The 21,547-nt window shown below is 42.4% G+C and overlaps 1 protein-coding gene across 1 annotated transcript in view; it reads right to left on the minus strand.

The window, feature by feature from the left end:
• Nucleotides 1-21,547, minus strand: part of RHOBTB1 (Rho related BTB domain containing 1) — a 120,959-nt gene that overhangs the window by 93,633 nt on the left and 5,779 nt on the right. The window contains exon 2 of the mRNA XM_006113588.5: nucleotides 16,489-16,577. The gene's annotated coding sequence lies outside the window, so the exon portion shown is untranslated. The remainder of the gene's footprint in view (nucleotides 1-16,488; nucleotides 16,578-21,547) is intronic.

Consider the following 21,547-nt stretch of genomic DNA (forward strand, 5'->3'; position numbering starts at 1 on the left):
CTTTCCCTTCTGCCTGCAACTTTAAAGTCTGCAGGGGAAGGGGAGCAGTCGAGTTGTCAGGAATGTGGCCAGAGTGGCCACAAGTACAGCTCTAAAAGGCCTCTGGAGGCAAATTATTTCAAAATAGTAGCACAGGATCGTCCACACACACACTACTTCAAAATAACAATTTCTAAATAAGAATTATTCCTCCTGAGAAACAGGAGTTATTTCAAAATAGCAAGCAATTTTGAAATAACAGGTGCAGTAGTGTGGATGCTCACCTGGTTATTTTGAAATAAGGGGAGTTTTTTCAAAATTAACTCCCTAGTGTAGACCAGGGCTTAGAGATTAAGAAATATATAGAGAGAGTATCATGAGCTTTTGTGGGAAAAACCCACTTCCTTTGCTCTCATATGAGGAAGTGGGTTTTGCTGATGATACTGTAACACAGCTACTCTTCTGAGACAAACTCACAACTAGTAGGCATTGTCCCATGGGAAGAAAAGACATAGATATCACTTATGAAATTCACCACCTCTCAGTAGTGGTAAGATTCAAAATTTCTGTGACTAGGAAGACCATCTGTACTGAAGTTTAACAAAGATAAAAAATAATCTAACAGAATTAAGAAGTTTCCCTTTGGACACAGTGGTACAACTAGCCAGGTATATTATATGGGGCTTACATTCCATTTAATACTTCTGGAATAAAGCCAGTGTGGTAGGGAGGATATTAGGCTAGATGGACCATTGGTCTAGTCTGGTAAATCTTACCTTCTTATCCTTATGGGTGCCCCCCATTTACTCTCTAGATAACATGTATTCCCCACAGCCACAGCTAGCTCCAGCACTGAGTGCTTAGGGAAGGCTGGGGAGAATCACAGAATCATAGAACCACAGAGCTGGAAGAGACCTCAGAAGGTCCAGCCCCTTGCCCTAGACAGGACCACATTTCTGTTGCATGGTTTTGTTTTATTCTCTCCACTGTGATTGCTCAAATGTTTTTGTTCCATGCTCTGACTGGTTCTTTCTCTCCCCCCCCCCCCTTTTGCCAAGCTAGGCTGTGGTAAGATGGTGAAAACCTTTTCCATACCTTGGCTGATGAAACAACCTGGATTGCTCCCACCCACAGTCTTGAACAAAAAGCGATTGAAATTGAAATGAACAGCTGACAAAGAAAACGCTGGACATTGCTGAAAACACTCTGAGGTTATCACTAGTGGAATCAGTGAGAGTCTTGGCACGGTCAGCAGATCAGGTATCAGGAAACAGGTTTGCCATGCTCAGTGGCTGCATCTTAATGGCTGAAGTACCCTCCAATTCTTACAGAGATTAAATTTGGAGCAATTTGTAAGCTTATGAGGCCTTCCTAGACGTATAAGAGGAACTAAAATCCATTTATAAGGCACTAGGGCCAGTTTTGACTCAATTCAGCCATATGAGGTAATGATAAGGGTACGGTTTTGCTTTCTTGGAAAAAAGATTAGGAATTTCTGAACCTCATGCTCTCCCACTTCCCCTGTTCCTCCTGCTACATCAAACTGTCACTGTAGCAGTGGGGACCAAATGTGCAAGAACTTCTGCAGCTGTGAAGTAGCTGCACATTTCTCTGTAATCCTGTGTATGAATAATCATCTAGTGACTATTACCATTCAGTACTGCAGCAGAACATTATCCCATTACAAATGGATAGCTGCTTATCATACATGTCAATGGAGAGCCTCCACAACATCAAGAGTCCCTAATGAAGTAGACTTTCAGTGGAGTCTCATGTACTTACATTGAACACCCACAGACTTCTGTATGACAGCACTGTTTTTATCATAATCATGTCTGTGTGGCATACCTTTTGAATAGGTAGAATAGAGCTCAAACATTGTACTAAACAGTTTCTAGGCCCTGAGCTAACAAAACATGAATTACTTTTAGGGCATGTGCTCTCATGGAATCCACATGCTTAAACACACATATGCTTACATGATTTGTTGGACTTGTGGTCTAGATATTAGCAGTTGCTAGTTTACTGGGGCTTTCTGAGTGGAAGGGGAGATCCAATCCCATGAGTATATGTACTCTCAAAAGGATAAGTATTGGACTAAACTCCATGTTTAACTCCAGAACCTGATTCTGCCAAATTTGTATAGATTTCCAAAATAGTGCTCATTGTACATTGCCACAAGTGCGACAGTGCCCTTACTGCTTCAGTATGCACTTGTAATAGGTTAAGTCAAAAGATCTATCCAGGCATCATTACTTTATAAATATTGATTTTCAGAGAATTAAAGAGTTGTATCTATGCCCACAGAGAATTGAAATTGTCTGCAAAGGATTTTTTTGGTTATGTACACAGTTCCAATTCAAACAGCTTTTTAAAAATATCTCCCAATGTGGAAAGAAGGGATGTAAAATCCTATTTAATTAGTTAACTGGTTAAACATTAAGTTAACCTAACATTTAACTGTTTAACTGACTAAGAGGGATCCGGGTAGGGGATTAGGTCATCTTTGTCAAGGGCAGAACTCTTCAGAGAAAATGGTGAAACAAATATTCTGACTCTCAGTCTCTGCTGGGCAACAGAGACTGGTTTATGCTGCCAAACTCCCAGCACAGGTGCTCCTCCATGAGTCACAGGGGTCTCCACCAATGCTAAGCTTGATGTTTATTATTCAGACTACAGAGCATCTTGCTGACCAGAAACTGTGTAGTGCTAACTTGATGTCTCTGGGAAATCAGGCATCCCCCATATTTATCACAAGATTCCTTCTACCTAGTTAACAGAAAACATCCATCTGCTTTGGCCTTAGCCCCTTCACTATACCTGCTGTTAATTCTGGACACTTGAGAGGACATGAGATTACCACTTCAAAGTCCAGGATGGGATGGGGTCCCTCTTTTCCCAGTGTAGTGGGCTATAAAAGCCCTGAAAAAGTTATAGTTGAAATTACAAGAGTTCTACAAACCATGCTAATTGTTTGGAAAATATGTCTGGATGAAAACACTATGATTTGGGAGTGTGCTATGAAATTAAAATAAATTTAACTGCAAATTCTGTCTAGTGCAGATAAAGATCTAGATTATATGGTGTCTGGCCTACCACGCCTTTAAAACATACCCATAATACACCCCACCAGGACCTTCAAGCAGGGAGCCTGTCTGAGGATTTTGCTGAGCTGCTGGCTGGAAGACACCTATGTAAGCATCTCCCAGCCAGAGACTGCATCTAGCATCCCAGTCCCTCCCACAGCCCAACTCCCTGCTCCAAGTCACCACCCAAACCCACTGCACCCCGCCCCCCAGTTCACAACTCCCTCCCAGACCCTGTACCCCCTCCTACATACCTCCTCTAGGTCAGAATCCTCTCCTATACCCATAGCCCCTCCCGGAACTGCAACTCAATTCCCTGCCCCAGGTCACAACCTCTCCTTCACCCAAACTTCCTCTCAGATGCCACACCCTCTCCTGCACCCAAATCCCCTACTCGGAGCTCCCTTCTGCACCCAGCTTCCATCCCAGACCCCTCACCCACTATGCATCTCTAGATTGTGATTATATTTAAGGATTTCCCTATCATCATGCTGTACATATGATTATATAGCCTCAGCCAACTCACAACTTGTCAATTAGGGTATGTCTACACTACAAAGTTAATTCGAACTAACAGACGTGAGTTCGAATTAACTTTAATAGCAGCTATACATACAAATTGCTAGTTCGAATTTAAATCAAACTAGCGGAGCGCCTAACTCAAACTAGGTAAACCTCATTCTACGAGGAGTAATGCCTAGCTAGAATTAAGTAGTTCGAATTAAGGGCTGTGTAGCCACTTAATTCGAACTAGCTGGAGGCTAGCCCTTCCCAGGTTGCCCTGGTGGCCACTCTGGGCCAAACCAGGGAAACTTTTCTGCCCTCCTCCCGGCCTCGGAGCCCTTAAAGGGGCATGGTCTGGCTACAGTGCTTGTGCCAATTGCAAGCCTGCCAGCACCCAGCCAGCAGACCCTGCTTCATTAATCGTGGCTTCATTTAAATTTAAATGGTTGCTGGGCTGAGCCGACAAACAGCTCATCAGCTGTTTGTCGGCTCAGCGCACTAGTCTGGACGCTCCCGCGCCGACCTGAAAGCCCTTTATTGACCTCCCCATTATGCCTCATAGGATGAGGTTTACCAGGGAGGTCGATAAAGGGCTTTCATGTCGACAGGGGAGTGTCCAGACTGCCCCGATCTGCCGACAAACAGCTGATCGGCAGAGCAGGGCAGCCATTTACATTTAAATGAAGCCGCGATTATTTAAATCGCAGCTTCATTTCCCTTTGCCGAACAAACAAATCTACATGGCTCCGTCGATGGAGCTATGTAGTCTAGACGTACTCTTAATGATCAGACTGTTAACTATTTTAAATAAGTTGTTGAATTTTACTTGGAATACTTTTTTGCAATTTGACACAGACTATAACCATTTGGGTAGATAGATCAAAATTATTACTAACTTTGTCTCTCTTTCGTGTGTTGTAATAGGTTTCTATATTCCCCATTAGACTTTTTCCATTACAAAAAATCATAAAGAAAATAGATTCTGTATTGTATTAAACTCTTTTTCCTACAACAAAATCCTTACATATTCTTAAATAGCCTTCTTTTCAAAACAGTTCTGTATTGAATGCAGTCTGCTGGCACTCTGAATTTTCTCCTTTATTAAATTCATAGGGACAGAGCTCAGCATTTGATCTAAGGACACCGTTTTTATACAGTGATGTCAATAGTTACTCTCAACTGATTACAAAACAAAATAACCTGGTTAGAAAATTGTATCAATTTTCTAAGTATAACATTAAATTATCCTCCAATTATTAGACAACAAACAGTGTGACATATAGTGTCTTTTACATCTATACACTGACATTCAGAAATAATAGGACATTTTGCAATTTATAATTAATTACCACATTGTTTTTAGGAATTATTCATTAAGTTCTAAATAGTGTCTTAGGTTGCAATGACTTGATTTAGAATTCAATCACACCATGGACTTGTAATGGAAACATAGTACCAATAACACAAAGTACCACTGTTTGCCTTTTAAGGGACTTTCATATTCCCTTCTACTGGTTTTCCATTCTATTCATCACATTATTTTCAAGAGACCATTAGAGCGGTAGTTTATACCTTGTGTATGCCTACACTTGCCATTTAAAGTGCAAAAACCAGGGGAGCACCTATCCTTGTCAATAACTTTTTGCAGTGAAACTAAGAAATGTCATCGGACTCAGAAACTCACCTCCATGAGAGGTGTACGGTTCTTACCGGTGACACGTTTACAGTGATGTGCAAGAAAAGACACATTCTTCCTTTTACACAACTTTTAGCCTATGAAGGATATTGCACAATGCCGAGACAACTGCTCTGATCAACTACTCTGGTGCTCAGATGACTGATAAACAGACATCTGTCACTTCCCCTGCAAAGCCTCAGGAACTTTGAAACACTCCTTCCTGTTTTTATGACATGTGTTCACTTATCTGGTCAGGTGACAATACAATCTCTTGCTTGGAGCAATGCTGAGCTACTGGATCTGATCAGTGTTTGGAGGTGAGGAACCTGTGCAAGAACCTAGGACACCACACAAGATGTATCCCCAAAATGGATAGCCGCACTGTGGGATAGCTGCCCTCACTGCACTTATCCCATTGGCGTTGGTGCTGCAAATATGAACATGATCTGATGCTTATGGAAGTAAATGAGAACAAAAATCAGCACTTTTCTTTTACCAGTTCCCTATCACTGGTGAAACTGACAGTTCAAAAACTCTTCAAGTGTAGACAAAGCCTTAGAATGTGCATGCTGCAGATTCAGAACCTGCAGCAAAGGGGCGTGCTTTAATACATTTTAAAATGTTAGGCTTATTTACCTCTAGCATTCTAGCTTTCATTTCTTTTCTCATTTAATCAACAGGCTTTCAGGAGAGGACCACACTGCATCCTCATTCCTCTTACCCACATCTTTTATGTCAGAATTTCTTCTACCAACTACTCTTCTACATTCCAGTTCTTAAGTACCCGCTACTGTTTTCTCGACTATATATTTTAGAGAGCTCATCTGTTTGATCAAGAACTCCTAAACAGTTAAAGTTAGAGCCACCATATTCGTTACAGAGCTTCCTCTTATAACTTAAAGCCATATTGTGCCAGAAAAATGAGATGTGCCTGGAATGGGATTGATTTTAATAAAATCAAACAGAAAAGAGAATCATCAAATCAAGTAGAGTCCTCAAAATTGACATCGCAAGTAAATGCTAAAAGTGACTGAAGCAAGAAGAGCCAGATAATAGGATGAACCTGGTACAGGATTGCTTTTTGATAAATCTTACAGAAAAGAGATAACACACAGAAATTTGGAGTAGTGCTCAGTTTTGGCACAGCTAAATCATTGCTTAAGGTTTGAAAACTAGAAGACAATGTTACTGAAAACCAAATTGACTTTAGTCCTTTTTTGTTAAAACATAGCAAATGCTAAGAGCTTATAGGGATGAAGAAAAAATACACTTGATGGAATTCCCATTTTGAAAAATCAAATTAACTTAATAAAAACACAATATTTTTGAAAAATACAATAATTTCAATAGAGCATGTACTAGGGATGTGAGTAGTCGACTGATCAACTAACCTATAAGCCTAGGCTTACTGGGTAGTCGAGTTGACTACGTGCATTTCCCCCCCCTCCCCACTTGCTGCCTCTATGTCAGAGGCAGCAAGAGGGGGGGAGCAGGAGCCGATGCTGGGGAGAGCCAGCTTAAAAGCTGGTTCCCCATAGCACAGTCTCTGCAGTACCACCTCCCCCCCCTCGCTGATGCAGAGGCAGAAGCATGGGTGGGGTAGGAGGCAGCAGGGGAGGCGGCTCCGGCAGCAGCCCCTGTTCGTGAGGGTCCCAACTCCCTGCTAGGACCCACTGCAAACTGGGACTGCTGCCAGCTGGGCGGGCAGCCCAGCTCAGTCCCAGCTCTTGCCGAATCTGGGACAAAACCCCGCTGCAGCTCTGCAATTTAAAACACAGTAGGATTCCAGAGGCAGGCTGCCCGGCTCCCACTGTATTTTAAATTGCAAAGCCATAGCAGGGTTCGGTCCCGGCATGAGCCAGGATTGAGCCGGCTCCCTTCCCCTACTGATTAATAGAGTAGTCAATAAAAAAAAAAAAAAAATCTATCGACTACTCGATTAGTAAAATAACTGCATTTTAACACCCCTAGCATATACATTTTCCTTTTTTTTAAAAAAAATGAGTTAAGTACCTTAACAATGCTAGATAAATCTGCTTGTTTCTAAATAAAAACTGGGATTCAGAGTAAGTCTGAGACTTACTTAGCTCGAATAGGGCTTTCCATGAGCCAAGTAGTTAGACCTTGAAAGTTCACTCTATACAGAACTGGCAGATTTAACCCTTTTCTCCTGGCCCAAATGTCTACTCTGTCACTTAGGAGTTCTTACTCTCTATGCTAGCCCAGTCCCATTTATTTCTGAGAAGGTTGCACCACCTGGTGCCCAGGAGGAAGTGACATAGTTTAACGTGATCCGAGTATAAACTAGGAGTAGTGGGATGAATTAAGCAAAAGATATTTTTGGCTGAATGTCAGAAACAGCCAGAGTAACAGCTGAATGCATTAGGTCATAGAACCCCAAGAGAAGCAGATGAAGAGCCATTGCTCATCTAATTTGAAAACTAGATTGACTAAAGCACTGGAGAGAATACACCGCATGGTCTAGCCTTATTACTGCCGGCTGCTTTTGGGAACAGGTGTTCACTGTCTTTGCTTTCTATTATTTTTGAAGTGATTAAGATGTTGGCCATGCTATACCAAATCAACTGTCCATTTGCCAATATAGCATAATAAAATACTATTTTATCTTATACTGAACTATTACTTGCTAGCACAAATATCTGCACTTTTAAAACTGCATAACACACTTGTATATTTTATAATTATTAAACAAAATCTTTAGTAACATAGTTAGAAATGTGTGTGTTCATGCCATGGCCATTTAGAACATAAAGCATGACATGGTATGATTGCAAGCATTATTAATTGATGCATCATATTAGTTCAAGTTCTGAGCAACACAAATTGGGCTACATTGAGTATTTTCTACTCAAACAATTTGTCTTTTTGCCACTTTCCTGTGAGCAATGTTGAAAGTGGTTGCATCAAAGCATAGAGAGGCCCCTCTAAGTTTTCCAAGGGATGTTTATTGTGTAAGTTTTCAATAGTTTCAGTGCTGTTCCATTGCATGAGAATGTCAGATCACGCTAGTATTATTTTTATTACTGTTTTGCAAAACAGAAATGGTTGGGATATTGCATTCTTTGTTACATTAACTAAAAGTAAGTTTGATACTGTGCTTAATACAATAACTAGTTTGCCAGCATGAGAAGAATTAAGTTAATTTCACAGAAAATCTCTCTCTTATCCAGTCTGTCTTTCAGCAATCTTCTTGTTCAGGAAATTGTATGTACAGCACTGATATATTAGAATAATTCTTCATTGCCATTTCACAGGAAAACATGCACATCATCATTTGCATGTGAAATTATGATCCCAGTTATGAATTTCTTATTTAATCAGAATTTCCACTGACTTTGTATCTAGACTATTATCTACTCATCTATCTCATATGCAGTGCAGATAAGAAATTAACATATACTTTTTTTACCCCGAACTTTGTTCATTAATTCATCTTTATCAGGATCTCTTCTAACCATTCCAAATCTCTAAGTAGTTTTCTAATAGGCATCTTCTTAAAGAAAAGAACACTCTCTTAGAGATTTCTTTCTTTCTCCCTTGACACCCTGGATGTGGGCTGTCCCCATGTAAGTACACTAACCAAAGATGCAAGTAGATCAAAATTCACTCCTGTGCCAGTGGCAATTTTAAGGGGCTGATAGCTGTGCTGTAATTCTGAGCTTTTATATTACTAGGAAGGAGAAGCTTCCCAGTGGGCTACACATTCCTTGCTTCTAGATGCTGTGCTCTAAAACAATATTATGACTCGAACAGCTCTTTCAAGAAATGTTTAGAGCTATTACCCTTTAATTCTCTCTCTCTCTCTCCCCCCCTCCCCCCAAGAGAGCCCAGCTTTACAGGGGGATGCACATGAATACTGACAATAGAGGATTTAAAAAACGAATTTTTTTTTAACAGTGTTCCTGATAAAGTGCATGCACACACTATCTAGGTAGAAATCTCTCCATATACTTCCATTACTGGCCAGGATTTGCTAGTCTTCTTGTGTTGTAAAGAGATCACTAACACAAATCTCCCATAGAACTGTTAACATGAATGGTGGGTGTGGGACTAGAAATTAATGGTCTGTGAAAATTAATTTTATGGACTATGTATCATTGTTTAACAATAAGAAGAGTAGTAGGAAACTGTATCTTGTTATTTTCAATATATCAAAACAGCAGGGATTAAATGGTAGAATCGAGGACAGCTTAGTCTAACTATTGTTAATCTTTGAGAAACAGCCTTGTCAAAAATGATTTACTCTACAGCAACTCTGCAGCAGAGGCTACACACTGACGAAAAAGCTTCCTAGCATGTTTTTAGGGTTTGACCCAAAGCCTACTGTAACAAAGAATAATAATTTCAGGATAACTACAGACTAACTCAGCTACTCCTCCGAAGCTTCTAAATATAGAGAATTTTCAAATGTAAAAGACATGATATTGCTTCTTACCTCTAAACTAACTGATACCTCCAGATTTTTTAAAAAATTGAATACTATGGGCTAGATTCAAAATCAATTGATATTTTCTATGTTGCGTTCCTTATAGCTTTTACCTGTGAAGATATTTCAAAGCACTGAGTTTGAAAACCAGTCAGCGCAGAATCTCTGTATTAAAGAGATTCACACAAATTTCATCGTATTGATTTGGTTACACCAGTGCAAACCTCTCATGCATACAGTGCACTAGAACTAAATTTGATAGGTTATTGCATGGAATTAAACTGCTTTGTACCAGCAGAGCCTGAGGGTGTATATATGCTGTACTCATAGCTTGAATTAAGCTACACAATTTGAGCTATGCAAATTTGTAGCTTATTTTGAGTGCATTTCAAAATAAATTATTTAGAAATTTGGTACTGCCTACACAGTGCTAAATTTCTAAATAGACTGCTATACTGACAAGTCCCTTAATCCTTGTGAAACAAGGTTTACAGGGACGTCAGAATAGCAAGCCCATTATTTCTATTGCATTTTGAAATAATAGGCATGCTATTAAGATGTGGAAAATGCTATTTTGGGATACCAGAGGTATCTAGACGTACCCTATCCGTATTAGGAGCTTGCCTAATACAGTTTATCTACATTGATTTAGTCACACAAGAGTCAACTTCTCTTATGTAGCAAAGGCCTCAGATCACACACTTCCAAGGATAAATGATACATATTACCTACTTATTGCAACAATATGCATTCATTTCCTTAGTTTACAGCTCTTACCTAAGTTCTTTGAAAATGCATTTATTTTATATAGCTATTAATAACAGATTCAGTTTTAAATGCTACATTGTGACTTGTAATATAATAGTAAGACATTTTTCTTTGTAAATTTCCAGTGCTGCTATGTTTACTGCTACCAAGCCCTGTACAAGCACAGTAGAACTTCAGAGTTATGAACATCTTAGGAATGGAGGTTGTTCGTAACTCCAAAATATTGGTAACTCTGACACATTATGGTTGTTCTTTCAAAAGTTTACAACTGAACACTGACATAATACAGCTTTGAAACTTTGAAAGCAGAATGTTTCTGCACAGTACTTTATTTTTAATAGTTTATATTTAACAAAGTGATATCTTCTTTTTTTGTCTCTGCTGCTGCTCAGTGCTCACCAACTTCTGTGATGTGGGGAAATATTAATTTGCATCAAGGATGCCATATTTTATGGTAAACATAATATACTGTTTTGCTGGAAAAAAATCATGGCTTGCTATCTCATAATTCAATATCTAAGCTAGCTTAAAGCTGATGGACAGGGTAGCCACTCTTCTTTTCAATCTAAATGAGAAGAGCAAAATGGGGTGAAATTGCTGGAATCAAGTGAAGTAACTACCCAAGGCAACTAACTGTAAGACAAAGTTTTAGCAGAGATAAATTGTGTGGTCCAAGTGGGTTTTGGTACTGCTTGCAAATGCAGAGACTAAGATTACTTGGCAAGATGCACGTTTGAGAGGAAAAAGACAGTAAGAGAAACAGTCATGAGAGTAGCCTTAAAAGGAAGCAAAAGCACAGAGCTCTTTGGGGCACAAGACTCACCAGAAAGGCAGTTAGTAGAAGCTGTGAGCAAGAAAACTATTTGCTATTTGTTTCTACTGTGTTCTAGGAAACAAGACTTTGTCTTTATTCACTGTAAATGAAAACAACTGCACCCTAAAGAAATTCCTAGCTTGTTTAAAAATCTTCTCTTAATGGAAACAGTGATTATCTGCTTGGGGCAAAGGGACAACTGTGCAAAAGGAAAACTGCTTAAGCCATCTGGTAACTTCAGAGATGTTTTAGAGGGCTAGATCTTAATTTTAATTTAAGGCTGTTTATAATGTATTGCCGAGTCATCTATTCTACATACACATCTAAATCAGGACTTAAAATATAAGGCTCAATCCTGAGCTTATAAAGTAGTAAAGAGCACTGCAGACTCTCTTCACCATGTGCTAATAGGGATCTGAGATACAGCCATGTGATGAAAACGCCCTGTATCTATAATAACATGGGACCAGCAGAGATGGTTTGGGAGTTCACGCAAATGACCTTCTCTGTTCTTAGGCATACTCGCACTGATGGCATGAGCTTTGGAAGTTACTACACTCTTGGAGCTGTAGTAAAAACCATGCAGCTGCTGCACGAGGAGATCAGAGTGGGTTTTAAGTTTTGTGTGTGCACATTGTGGTACTGTCATCCTCCCCTTCTGATTACTATGGGTGGATAATATTTAGATGAAAGATAACGGGTTCTCTCCCACATTGATGCTGCTTTTTTGGAGCCATCCACTAAGTGCATTTCTCTTTCACTGTGCACATCTAGGCAGTCCCCACAGCTTACTGACAACTGGATGCAGACTCCCCTGCCATGAAGTGCTGCCTTCATCACCATCTCCAAAGGGAGGGAGTGCAGATTATGCAAGGGATTAAGTTTGAGAGGTACGCTGCTACTTTGTGCATGTGGATGACTCGGGGTGTCGGCAGGAGAAGAGAGGGAGAGTCATCCACAGTTGGGTAGATTTATCCTTAGTTCACATTATTTACAGCATGACTCTAGCAATTATGGCCTACCATTAAATTGTCTACTTCCAGACCTTTGACCAAACCATAACAAGTGCTGTAGCACCATTGCACTTGTTCCAACCAGCACTTGGAAGTCATATTACTGTGTTTTACACTAGTAACTTACTCAAAAATTACAGAATTTATAAAAATAAATCCAACGCCGTAGCTTCCAAGTCCAGTATAACCCCTCCCACTGAAGTTAACCAAAAATAAGTTAGCTATTTTGAAAATATAAATAAAAAATTCTTAATAGCACCCTTTGCCCCCTACTGCAGGAAAAAATGCCAGAGAACACACACATTTTAGGATGCGTTTAAAAAAAAAATCTCAAAAATGTCATTAGGTTCTTTTCCTTTTAAAAGGTATTTTCTGACAAAAAATACAAAGAGTTAAGAATAGTAATTGCCTGCAAAATTTTACTAAGCTATATTTGAGTTACAAGAGCAAACCAAACACCTTTCCCCTACCTACTTGGGGAATTACTTAAAATGCTTGAAATGCATTTGTTTTTCAAATTAGGTCTCTAGCTGCAATTCATGTCTATTGCTGAAACACTATTGAACTGTTATTGTAAAAGAAATGTTGACAGTCCTTTATAGTGTTTCTAATGGAAACCACAATTGTAAACATGCGAAGAAAGAAGGATTAAAGGAGTCTAATTCATCCCTGGTGTAATTCTATTGGGCTGTGTCCAGACTGAGGGTTTTTTTCGGGAAAAGTAGCCTTTTTCCGAAAAAACTTCACCTGCGTCTAGACTGCAGCCGCGTTCTTTCGAAATTAAATCGAAAGAACGCGTCTTTTCTTTCGACGGCGGTAAACCTCATTTCACGAGGAAGAACGCCTTCTTTCGAAAGTGCTTCTTTTTAAAGAAGGCGTTCTTGAATGTAAATAGGGCTTCTTCGAAAGAGAGCATCCAGACTCACTGGGTGCTTTCTTTCGAAAAAGCGGCTTGCTCTTTCGAAAGTTCCGCGTGCAGTCTAGACGCTCTCTTTCGAAAGAGCCTCTTTCGAAAGTATCTTTTGAAAGAGCCTCTTTCGAAAGAGGTTTGCAGTCTAGACATAGCCTTGGAGACAGTGATGTTGCCCTATAGATAAATTTGGTCCTGTGTCACTTTCCAAAGTGGACTGAAAAGTATTTATTGAAACATTTCCATGGATTTCTCTTTATTTAGGGCCAAATTTGGTACAGAGAGGTGAGTGCATATGACAGAGCCAGGAAGACATGTGTGCAGTCAAAGACCCAAGCCTGGGGGTATGGTATTCCCCTTTATTTGGTTTTGGTGAGGCCACATGTGGAGTACTGTGTCCAGTTCTGGCCCCACCCACTATAGAAAGGATGTGGATGCATTGGAGAGGGTCCAGCAGAGGGCGACCAAAATGATTAGGGGGCTGGAGTGCATGACCTATGAGGAGAGACTGAGGGATTTGGGTTTGTTTAGTCCACAGAAGAAAAGAGTGAGGGGGGATTTGATAGCAGCCTTCAACTTCCTGAATAGAGGTTCCAAAGAGGACAGAGAGAGGCTGTTCACAGTAGTGACGGATGACAGACCAAGGAGCAATGGTCTCAAGTTACAGTGGGTGAGGTCTAAGTTTTTCCTAATATCCAACCATTTCACTAGAAGGTTGGTGAAGCACTGGGATGGGTTACGTAGGAAGGTAGTGGAATCTCCATTCCTAGAGGTTTTTAAGTCTCAGCTTGACTAAGCCCTGGGTGGGTTGATTTAGTTGGGATTGGTCCTGCCTTGGGCAGGGAGCTGGACTTGATGACCTTCTGAGGTCTCTTCCAGCTCTATGATTCTATGTCACTCATGAAAGGAACCTGTGAAATCACAAAAACTGCAACAATTAGCAATATGAGAAGGCCCAGGACTGCAGCATCCACGAGGAGTAACAGTAGTTCGAATTAGAAAGCCTAATTTGAGCTACCTACTTCGTGCCGCGTATAGCCGCGGGCACGGAGTCCGAACTACCGGGGATTTAAAAATGGCGGTGCCCAGCAAGATGCAAATGAAGCCTGGGATATTTAAATCTCGGGCTTCATTTGCAACTTCGATTGACTACATTAACCACTCTAGTTCGAACTAGGGTGGTAGTGTAGACATACCCTAAGTTAGTCCTGACCTGGACAGAGGAATGGGATGGGAAAAAGCAGGGAGTGATGGTACAGAAGGGGGCGGGGGAGAGGGAAGAAAAGTCTAGGGGGAAGTGATGGGACAGGGCTTCATGAGAAAAAGGCAGCAAGAGGGCCAGAACCTTGGAGGTCTGGTTTCTAAATATCACCAAGTTGACAGACCTATATTGCTTCTGCATTTTTGCTAGAGAGACTATTTATTGCAAGGGCTCATGAAATACTCTCAGAGTAGGTTTTTTTGCCAACTGTCATGTGTGACACTGTGTAAACGCCCAGAAGGTTATAACCCCTGGACTTCCTTACAAGATACATACCCCAGTCTCCTAGTTCTATCTGTAGTCTTGCTATATTTTTCAAAGACAAAATATAAATCTTTCCACATATGTGCATTTAATATACATTTATCTGTCTAGGAACATTGTCTCCCCCCCTTTTCTTTTTGTTATGAGAAAACATTTTTTTACATGGGAAAACAAATTAATAGATTCCCTATAGATCTCTGGCAGAGAGGCAGTTCGTATTTGTGAGAATCCTTTATTAAAATATTGGTAGCACATGCCCTATGGAAGTTTTATTTTCCCTTACATAAAAAAGAGATAAACATTTAACAAAGTTAATTCTCTTGAATTTTTTTACAGTCCTGTATGAATTAAAATATTTTCCACTTCTCACAAGTTTTAGAAATTTATGTTTTATTCATATTTGTTGCATAGTTTAAACAAGAATATGATTTAAATCTCATCTTTATGTATGCATTCTGAGCCATAGATGCTGGAATTAGAAGTGCAGGGGGTACTACAGCATCCCCTGGTCTGAAGTGGTTTTTATTATATATGGAGTTTACAGTTTCTTTCAATGGCTCTCTGCATCTCTACTCTATAAATTGTTCCAGCATCCCTGTTCTGAACATATAACAACAAAATGAGATCATTCTCAGTCCCCCTGCCCTCTCAATTTAAGTCCTTTGGGAACTGAATGGACTGGTTTGGGCTGATTAGTCCACAGAATGTATAAACACAGTGGCTGTGTCTACACTGGGCCACTTATTCCAGAAAATCAGCCGCTTTTCTGGAATAAGCTGCGAGCAGTCTACACTGGCACTTGAATTTCCGGAAAAGCAACGATGCTCTACTGTACAAAATCAGCCGCTATTCCAGGAAAACTATTCTGCTCCCGCTCTGGCATAAGTCCTTATTCCGGAACACTGTTCTGGAAAAGGGCCAGTGTAGACAGCCCAGTAGTCTTTTCCGGAAAAAAGCCCTGATCGCGAAAATGGCGATCGGGGCTCTTTTCCGGAAAAGTGCGTCTACATTGGCCACAGACGCTTTTCCGGAAAAAGGGCTTTTCCGGAAAAGCAGCCTGCCAATGTAGACGCTCCTTTTCCGGAAAAACTGAAAACGGAATAGTATTCCGTTTTAAGCATTTCCGGAAATTCATGCTAGTGTAGACACAGCCAGTGTGAGCAACATGCCAACTTCTGGCTCAGTGTGCAAATGCTCCCAATTCAGGAACTTATCTTTTGTAGAAGAGCATTAATCTGATCCTGCATGCTGGTTGCCCCCCCCCGTTGTTCATGGCTAGAAGCACACATCTGTACAGAGAGGTATGGCCACATCAGGGGCATCATGTGGATTTAGATACCATGCTTGCTTCCTGATCCTGGGGCCCTCCCTATAACATGCCTCTTTAGATTTCTGTGAACAATCCTACCCTGCATTTCTACTTTACAAAATGGGTCTCAGGAGCTTCTGAAAATTTTACCCCTAGGTTAAATAGCCTGGGATGCTATTTACTGTGATAACTTCACAGTAATGCAGAAACCTAATCTATTTTTTCCATTTAATGAAGAATTTAGAATGATATCAGCTTTCTGATTTTTTTTAAATGCAGATATATTAATTGATTCTGGTGATATATTTCATTTAAACTTTTTGGTATAACAGCTTTCTAACACATGTTCTATATTTAAGACATTTGAACAAGGGTTTGCTGGACCTAAGGATAGTAATAGATAGTAATAAATGAAATGAGAAGTTATTTTTTTCTGTTAAAAGGTTTATACTCACCTCATCAGACGAGAAAAAAGTGTTCATGTCCATTTTAACAACTTGTTCAAAAGTGAAGACAACTTCTGTGTTTCTTTACTGTAGTTCCCCTAGGAAAAACATGCTATAATTCTTACTATGCTCACACCAAAACAATATTCATGTAAAATATCAGTGATCTTTCTTATGGTTAGTTTTGTCTTAGAAAAAATGTCTGTTCATTCCTCTACATGAATAACAGTCTTGCAAACATATTCAGTATTACAGGTTGACCCAATGTCAGGGTTAAAGCACTTTAACCACTCATTTCACCTGCTCTGAAGAAACAGGGGTAAATAGATGGTCATTACAATGTGACCTGAAGGTTAACACACTCAAGCTCAATCAGATTAATTTTTTTCTGTGGGGACCAAGCAATGACCATCTAGACTCAAGTATATTTTTCTCTGGATTTGCCTATTAGTATTTATTGATGTTAAAGCACTGAGAAGAGGCTAGACCATGTACATTGCATTTTTGAGTTAAATCAAAAGAAATTTAGGTATAAAGCTGCATGTCACTAGTGTATTAGTGACTGTGGAGCTAGTGCAGGGGTGGGCAAAAGGGCCTCCGTGGGCCAGATCTGGCCTGCCAAAGGATGGATCTGGCCTGCAGAGGCCCTGCCACTCCCCCGCTGCCAGGCCAATTAGGGCCCGGGGGCAGGGGAGCACATGAAGTTTCCTCCATCCTGACAGGAGCACAAAGCGCTTAGATGTACCAGGAGCTCCTGACTGGGCTGGAGGAAGCTTTGTGTGCTTCCCACCCCCAGGCCAATAAGGGTCTGGGGGCGGGGGGAGTGTGCAAAGTTTCCTCTGCTCTGTCCCTGCCCTGCGAGTGGTGCACGGCGCTTAAAAGCAGAGTGGGAGGAGGCTTCGCTCACTCCCCCACTCCCAGGCCAATCAGGGCTTGGGGCAGAAGAGCATGGGAATTTTCCTCCACTCTGGCCCCGCCCTTTGAGGAGCATGTGGCACTTACAAGTGCTGTGTGCTCTTGACAGGGTGAGAGAAGACTTTGCCTACTCCCCAGGCCAATCAGAGTCTGGGGGCAGGGGAGTGTGCAAAGCCTCCTCCTGTCCTGCCAGGTAGTGCTTTTAAGTGACGTGCAGGGCGGGGACAGAGTGGAGGAAACTTCGCATGCTCCCCTGCTCCCAGGCCCTGATTGGTCTGGGGATAGGGGAGTGTGGGAAGTCTCCTCCCAGCCAGGGGCATGGGCACCTATGGGGAAGGGGGGGGCAGGTGGGTAAAGGCGCTCCCCCACCTGAAGACCAATCATGGTCTGGGGGTGGGGAACCTGTAAATATCCCAGCTCCGCCCCTTCTGCTCAAGGCCCCGCCCCTTCCAGTATGGCCTGGGGCCACTTCAAAAAATTTTTAAGTGGCCCCAGGCAAAAAATTATTGCCCACCCCTAAACTAGTGGCATCCTACCACTCCTCCAAATAACCTTATGTAGACTAATTATCAGGCAGCCTCTCCTTCTCCTGGACCCTAACTTTTAATCCTGCTATCTCTCTTCTCCCCAAAGCTCTTCTCAAAATTTGCGGTCACGTGCCTTGTGAAGTGCATATTAGGCCCCTCTGAAATCCCTTCACTGAAACCTGATTATCTAGGGACCATTAAGCTCCTACATAACTTTGCTCTCTTCTATACTCATCTCCCTCTGCCATCCAGGACACTCTTCTGACGCGTTCTTTATATTCTTTTCCCACAGCTGTTTTATTACAGGTGGGTACATTTGCCTAGAACTCCCATACTCTGTCAACTACACTTCACGTGGATTTCTGTAAGTTTCTTCTCTAAATATGCCTTCCTTATTTAAAAGCCACCCAAAGACAAAACAAAAAAAAAACAACTAAAACAAGGCTCAAAACACTTGTGCATGCATCAGTTCCTCAGCAAATAAATTATTAGGCAGTTTTCCCACCTAGTTAATAGCCCTTTTGTAAATACATCTTTAAGCTATGCAACATTTTTTCCCCTTTAATACAGATGTCAGACTTACAGGTCTAATTTCAAGTCTCTCAGGCCTGGTCTACACTAGGACTTTACAGTGACCTTACCAACATAAGGTTGCTTTTCTAAGTGACACGTCCACACTTCCAAGCCTGTCACATCGACTTTAAAGGCTGCTAAAGTCAATTTAAGAATTCCTGCTTTTCCCAAGGAGTAATGCTATTTCCGACCTTGCATGGTCGAGTTTACTGTAGCATAGATGCAGCATTGCTGGAAAGTCGACTCTATTGGCCTCTGAGAGGCCTTCCACAGTTCTCCGCCCTGACCAGAACTTGTACCTCTACTGCTTTCCGTGGTGAGCGCAAAAAGCAGTAGGAAACATTGATTGGACTTTCCCGTGTGACCAGCATCGTGAGCAGTACACGAGGACATGACTTGGAACAATCCAACCAACTCTGCGACAACTATGAATACTTCTGCTACTATGGACTCCAGTTCCCAGGGGCACAAAAAGAGTGCCAGCGTGGAGCGTCCAGGACATCTTGGACCTCATTGAGGCATGGAGAGATGAAGCCATCCTCTCCAAGCTCCAAACCAGCAAGAGGAACACCAACACCTACAACAAGATTGCAAGCTGCCTGGTGGCTAAAGGCTATTCCAGGGATGCCCAGCAGTGCAGAGTGAAAATCAAGAAGCTGCACCAATCCTACTGGAAGGCAGAGGCGAGTGGATCATCTGGTGCAGCACCTCACACATGCAGCTATTAGAGCAGCTGAATGCTATGGCGGGGGGGGGGGCGGCGCAGCTAACTTCTCCAGTGTGATCATGGAGTCTGGCCAAGGCATGCATTAGTGTGGTGGCGGAGGGGAAGGAAGAGGAGAATAAGGAGGAGGAGATGACTAGCCAGCTGCAATCTCCAAGAGCCAGGAGCTGGTCATGTCACTAGAGCTGGTACCTTCCTCCCAGGATGTCTCCCATTCCAGCATTGACCACAGGGAGGGCACTTCTAGGGAGTTCACAAACTTTGTCTAACTACAATTGGGTTAAGGCAACAGGTTGTGATGTACAGTGCACTCTGTGCCTACACAGCACAGGGGCCACAGAAGAGTTTGTTCACAAGACTCCCGCTCCATCTGCAGACTTGTCTGCACAGCTCCCTGAAGCTCTCACATAGGAACTCTTTAATACTTCTCACAAGGTTTTTGGGGAGGCCAGCCTTCTGCCATCATCCACAAATTCCCTTGCCAAGCCACCAGTAAGTGGTCTGGCATCATCGCAACACAAAGCAGTGGAGTGTAAGGCCAAGGTTTATGGCCACATTCAGTCAGCTACGTTCTGAATGATTCTGTGATTTGGAAAAGATGGATCTCTCACATGCCAACCTGGAGGAAGGAGAAGGGGAACTTAGGAGCACTCTCCCTGGGAAGTCACATGTGCTGCGCATGCACCCCCACAGCCACGTAAAGAAGCACTGTCCCAGGAAGCTGTGTGCCGGATCCAGCGAAGGCTGGACACAGGAGGAAGCAGCCCTCTCCTGCCACCCCCTCCTGCCTGCAGACTCCTGCCATGGCTGGCCCCTTCCCATACCAGTCTGCCTCTGGACTGAGCGCATCCCAATTCTCCCCTGAGAAGTCTGAATACCTGCTGTAAGGCGCTCTTTAAAGCAAACATTTGGCCTTGCATAGAACATCTCCTTTGTGTTAACCCTAACCCTACTCTGATAGCCTACACCGAAGTTCTCTGTCAAGACAATCTAACCGCTATAAAGTCTGCCCTTGTAACTTTTCTTTGCAGCTGGTCCAGCAGCCAGCTCAGTGCATCTTCCCCCTCCTTTAGCATCTGCCCATCTGGCTCAGATCCACAGGCAAAAATTTGTGAGAGAGGAGATGTTCCAAGAGCAGATGGACTGCATGCACTCCCTTATGGCAGAGATGTGGGAAGAGCACCTGGACTGCATTATGGAGCCCTAGGTGAAAAAAGCTGCTAGGGAACAGCAGGTGAGTCAGCACAAGACCATGCTCGCATCCCTGACCGCTATAATGGAGCACGTGGCATCATGTCTGGAGGGGGCCTCCTCCCAAAACCCCATCCACCTCGATGACACTCCCCCAGTCCCATGGCTTCCACCTCAGGATCCCCCGGGGCTACCTGCGCCCCAAGACATGGTGGGTCAGAGGAACTCATGGGGAGCCAGACCCTCCAGGTCCTCAGGAGGCAGAAGGCAGTCCCACTCCTGTTCCTGAGCCCCTCTCTTCTTTCCTTTTTCTGTTTTCCCCAAATAAAAATTCCCATTCTTTGAACAATAGTCTCTTTATTGGTTTAACTGCAGGGGTGCGGTGAGGGATTAAAGACAACACAGAGATTGCAGGGGCAACTTGTGGAAAGCCACATGGCAGAGTCTCAAGAGGCCTTGCATAAAACTGTCCTTCAAGGCCTCTCTGATTTGCGTTGCCCTTGCTGTGCTCTCCTTATCGCACTGGTGTCTGGCGGCTCAAACTCTCTGGAAAGGTGCTCTCCCTCAGCCCCCACCGTGCCAGAGAAGCTTCCCTCTTGTTCTCGCACAGATTATGGAGCGCACAACAGGCTGACACCACAAAGAAAATGTTGAGTTTGCTGAGCTCCAGTCGAATCATGAGACTTCTAAACTTCCCCTTTAAAATGTCCAAATGCACATTCAACCACGATTCTGCACCTTGTCAGCCAGTTGTTGATCTCCTCCTAGCTGGCTACCTGTGTACAGCTTCATGAGCCATAGGAACATCGGGTAGGCGGGGTCACCATGGATCACAACAGGCATTTCCACTTCTCTCAGTCTGATTTTCCTGTCTGGGAAAAAGGTGCCACTGTGCATCTTTTGGAAGAGGCAGGAGTTCCTAAAGATGCGTGCGTTATGCACCTTTTCTGACCATCCCACCATGATGTCGGTGAAATGGCCCTTGTAATCCATGAGCACCTGCAACACCATGGAGAAGTACCCTTTGTGATTGATGTACTCCAAGGCAACATGGTTGGGGGCCAAGATGGAGCTGTGCAGTCCATGTATTACCCCACCACAGTTAGGGAAGCCTACTACAGCAAATCCATCCACTATG

This window comes from Pelodiscus sinensis, chromosome 8, assembly GCF_052426305.1.
Source record: "Pelodiscus sinensis isolate ZL-2025 chromosome 8, ASM5242630v1, whole genome shotgun sequence".
NCBI lineage: Eukaryota > Metazoa > Chordata > Testudines > Trionychidae > Pelodiscus > Pelodiscus sinensis.